Genomic DNA, 5,222 nt, shown 5'->3' on the forward strand with positions numbered 1-5,222 from the left:
GAAGCATTTTAGTACCACCTAGTGGGAGATTCACAGGATGACAACCAAGACATGAAGCTGCATCTGAGGAAGGGGGCTTGGAACGCAGAAAGCTCATACCCCGAAAATCTTGTTGATCTCCAAGGTGCTACTGAGCTTGAATCTAACTGATTAACTAAGGAGGGGGATAGCAATTTTCGGGAAAGATGGATTTCATCGACTGCCTATTGGAACAACAACAGCCAGAACTACTACAACCATAGACCCTTGTTTTCACTGTTCTGGCAAGATTTACTTTTAACAGCTGTCATTAATAAAACAAACATTAATTAGGGGAGCACAGCAAATTAAGTCAACATGGATTTGGCTATAAAGTTTTGACCACATGGGGCATGAAGAAAGACAAGAAAGGAGACCAGCCTGGGGTGGGGATGGCTGTGCAGGACATCGGACATCTGTGCCACCCATGATGGGGCACCAGTAGAGTTTTTAACCAGATGCTTCCAAATGCAGCTCCTTACTTTTTTGTTTGGGGGGGAGGGGACTGCTAAGGCAGGACAGAAAAAAAAACACCTACCAAGAGTTGCTGCAATCCAGTAATTTTGTGTGATAATAATTTCTGTACCTAAAAAAACTCAAAAGCGACAGAGAAATCAGCAAGAAAAATGAACACTTCAAAAGTCTGTAAAAGGAGAAGAGAAAGCTCCTGGAAGAGAACGGAAACCACCACCTCGACAATGAGTGGATCCCCTGGGATCATGTGAGGGATCTCACAAAGCAGACGTCCACCGGTCTGAGGAGCACATCCAACGCCCAGGAGCTAGTGATCCTTGTCCTCTGGACTTCGACAAGCTGCAGCCAACAAGGAGAATTCTGGCCCGCCACGATTCTCTTGGACAGACACCTGTGGTGCAGGTATGCCCCCAGAGTCCCAGCTGTGCCCTCATGAAGACCACAGCAAGGGCCCCGGAAGGTTGGAATGCGAAGAAAGCATGGAATGAGGAACCAGCAGGTCCGTGCACACTTTGATACACAAAGGGGAAAAGGTTCAACCAACCTCCTTAAGGCTGCGCCTCACCTCTACCCGAGCACCTCTACCCGAGCAACTGCCTTTTTCCAGGCAGTTACAATTCATCTACAGGAGCTGGGGTCTCATCACTATTTCACACAAAAACTGAACACTTAATTACGTAATTTTATTTGAGAAGCACATAGTTATAAAAGAGATCACTTGAAATAACGCCCCCCCCCACACACACCTTTCGCTTTTTACACAGGATCAGTACACAGTTTATGATTAGGCTGAACATGTTGACCAGATGACAAGTCCACATTATCTGCAGGAGCTCTCTTCCGCCTGATGCCTCTGGAGCAGCGAAAAAATGTGCTTTACATGTGGCAGAACAATTGCATGTAAAAAACAAACCAACCCTGGGCTGCTTCGAGGTCATGCTGGGTCCCTCAGAATTTAGTATATTGCATTAAGATAAGCCAAGAAAGTATTATCTGCACAGGAAAAAAAAATATTTGTAAGGCCATAGGAATGCACTAAAAATTCCTTAGAACCCAGAGGAAAAAAAGATTATATATGAAGTTGTGTTCAAATGTCAAGTCTGAGACTGGGAACACGGTAAAACTGAGCATCAGCCATTCCTTAATCTTCAGCCTTACAAAAATGCTACTCATTCTAATCAGGCCATTCCTGTCATCCCCAAAACATCTGCATGTTTTATCTGTCGGAATCCTTCCAAGCTGCTAACCACCAGACAGTCGACAGAACAGATAGTTTAACTGTGCACCCCTTTTGGCTCACAGAAGTAATGGACTTCATTCGTTATCAACCTGGAAGTGAGAAGTGGGAACGCACGTGGGACAGGTAAATACTCCATTTGTAAAAAACCACACTTCTCAAAAAAAAGCTGACAAGTATTTTACAAGTACTGTACAGAAAGCATGCCAGGTCCAATAAAGGTTTGTCTTTCATATGCATGGAAGAAATCCAAAGTTATAACTGGATGTGTAAACTTAAAAAAACAAAACAAAGCCAACTGAATGGGACAACGGCTTCACCAGGATGAAAAGTTTTGCTGTTTCCAGCAGGTATCTTTTCATTTAGCAAGTCAACAGGGACTTTGGGTAGCAAAGGAAGCAGAGAATGGAGGATCTCTTCCTTTAAAAAAGAAAGAACAAAAGCTTGCCCCTTCGTTGGAGCGAACAAAAGTCTTTAGATCAAGGCCGAAACGTCTCTCACGGAGAGCCAGGCGACCCAGTCCATTTCAGCCATTAGTTTTCAATGCTATCGAACCTGTTTTTTAAAAAGCCTGAGCAGAAAGATGACTTTTCCACAGAGGTTAACAATATACCAAATGTCTTCAGACGCAAGAATAACCTGCAGCAAGCACCGGGTGCAGAGACAGGCTATAAGATACGTCTGTGCACCTAAAGCACTCTAGAAAAGAGTCTGAAGTGAAACTCCGTACAATCAGCTGGTTTACGCAGTAAGGTAAAGCAAACAGCTGCCAGACAAGGCAGACTTCCGGGAGGGGGGGGAGAGGTCCAGATCAGTCATCACGAAAACAGCAGCCCCTGGTGCTCAACGCTACCGGCAAAAGGGCTGCATTTTGGTTTTCCCTTAAGACTACAGTTGCTTTCACATGAAACAAAATATTTCAGAACTTCAGCAGGGAACAGACAACTCCATCACTAATCCTTTCACAGGTAAAATAAAAATAACAGCATTAACATTATGAAGCAAAGTTAACTGTGCGGCAACGGTACGCCAAGCATAAAGTGAATTTCCTATGGTCTTACTCAAATTATGTACATTTTAACACAGCTAGAAGTAAGAAAATAGCAAGATTTTTTTTTAATAAAATGGAGCAGGTACCACCACCACCCCCATCTGCTGCTGCTTCAAGAAGCACTCGACATCGATTCAACTAGTCACAGGCTCTCTCAGAGGAACGTACACATGGACCAAGTCTGTACACGCAACAAAGATGCGAAAACGCCGCCTGAGAGCAGAAACAAGCAAAGAGAAGCTGCAGAAGGTCTTCATGGGGACCAGTCGGTTTTGGCTTTCCGACAAACCCCCCGAGATACAGACTGAAGGAGACCGCCAAGTCAGAGGTGACAAAAGAGATGGGTCATTCATCATTGGTATAATCACACTTGCTGTAAAGAAAGCACTTTTTGTTAGGGGAGAGGGCTTTAGTACTTTACCCTTGCCCAGCTGCGGGGCAGACCACTGCCAGGCATACTTCTGTTCAGCATTCCCACCAAACCAACGCACATCTCCCTCCTATCCAGCAAACTAGCTGGGGTACAACCTAAGATGTATTTGCGGGAACGCGTGAGGAAGGGACTGGCGAACCAACCCCCTTCAGATTTCGCAACTCCGAGGCAACATGCTTTTTCTAACCTGCACAGGATGGAAGGCAAAGAGATGTTCCAGGCTCTCTGCTGATAGCCAACCCCACTCGGTTTCAAACATGCAGGATATGCCTGGACGACATACCACAGCACTTGATGGACGGTGTGCGCCTATTTGGCCAGCTAGCAAATTCACGGCAGCTACTGGAGTTAACTGCTGCCAAGTGGGAAAGTGTGATGTTGCCTTGAGGGAGGAGCTACAACTTGTACAGCGTCAAGGTTTGGCACGTCAATCAAACTGAAGCACCTGCTTCCCGTCACCCAGCACAGTCAGCTAGAGAAATGGGAGTCTCTCTGTTGAGTGGCGGAGGCAGCTACGCTTCGGTCTGCTCTAAAAGCCTGACCCGTTGGCTTGGGGAACAGATTCCATCAGGCATGGTTGTTATCAGCTGATCATATTACTACGTTTTTTTCTCCCCAAGGATCTTCCATATTAAAAAATACAGAGGCTGATAACGCACCCTGGGTATGCCTTTTCTTCTATCAATATTCAACACGTTTAAAGTGAGAACAGAAAACTTTATAGACTTCAACAGCTGCTGCACTTAACACAGCAGACAACTGAGTGTCCCACAAGTCACAGAAGTGAAATCCGAGGTGAGCCGCCTCACTGAACATAAGAAATCCTGGTGCCTGCCAATTGAACAACGCTTCCTGTATTTTAAATAAGTGAGAAGCGCCGCCCAAAAAAAGAGGGAGGGTTTAATCTAGGTCACTAGTGACTAACAGGAAAAAGACAATGCATTCCTTGAACACTTTACAGGTTTGGTTGAAGAGAAAGAAAACCAACATCCTACATTCCGGAAAAAGTCATTTCCATACAAAGAAGCCTGTGCGTTTGTTAAACACAAACAGATAATCCAAATGGGAACTTTTAAGTGCCTTGGGTGTTCAAAACTTTCTATCAGCAACATTTATTTCACAGATATTTGTGTGCCTAGGAAAGGGCAGAGTCTAGTCGACCATGGGCGGCCACGGCTGTACACTGAGGAATTTCACCAGCTCAAAGACCCGTTTCCCCCCTCCCAGACACAAGCAGGAACCTTCAGAGCAAATTTTTGGAAGCCTCTACACATCTCCTCAAGAAGCCTTTCCTCCCTCTCCCCTTGACAGCAATAATTTGTCCTCTGAAGCACAAGTAGTTTGCACCACAAAGGGAGAGCTTGACAAGGACAGAGGACCGAACCAGAGCCTTTCCATTCAGCCGAAGGGCTCCTCACAGCGCCTACTTATTCACAGGCAGGGAGAGGAAAGCAAAATGGGGCTCTATCCAGCTTGGGGGGGGAATCTCCTGCCCCCAACTACCTATGGCAGCCTGAATCACGCCCTACTTTGGGTGGGATTTGGTCTGTCCCGCTGATATCCAAACCGAAAAAGGAAACATGCGCATGTGTTAAGGATTTCTTGCCAGACAAAAAGCTGTGCCTGCACAAGTGTAAGATTGTGCTGACACAGGCAACAAAAGGCCAAAACAGATGTGCAAACGTTTTTTTTAAAAAAAGAAAGAAAAAAGGAACTGTAGCAGCTTCTGAAGCAGGCAGTGAAACAGAGCGATGAAGGAAACGAAGACGTAGCTCCGGCACAGGTGTCCCTCTCGACCTCGCGGCGTCCACGTTTGAGAAGAGGGGGGGCCGCACGTTGTTAAAAGCAGAGTGAGCCAGAATCCCCTCCCTTGGTTCAGCACACTCGATGTTCAAACAAGAGCTCTCAGCAGCAGCCTGGCGGTCACATCTCTTGAGGCTGGGCGAACCGCATGTGCTTTCAGAGAAGCAGGAAAAGTTTTTTTTTTGTTTTTTTCTAGGTATGGCTGC

This window comes from Euleptes europaea, chromosome 20 (assembly GCF_029931775.1).
Source record: "Euleptes europaea isolate rEulEur1 chromosome 20, rEulEur1.hap1, whole genome shotgun sequence".
Taxonomy (NCBI): Eukaryota; Metazoa; Chordata; class Lepidosauria; order Squamata; family Sphaerodactylidae; genus Euleptes; species Euleptes europaea.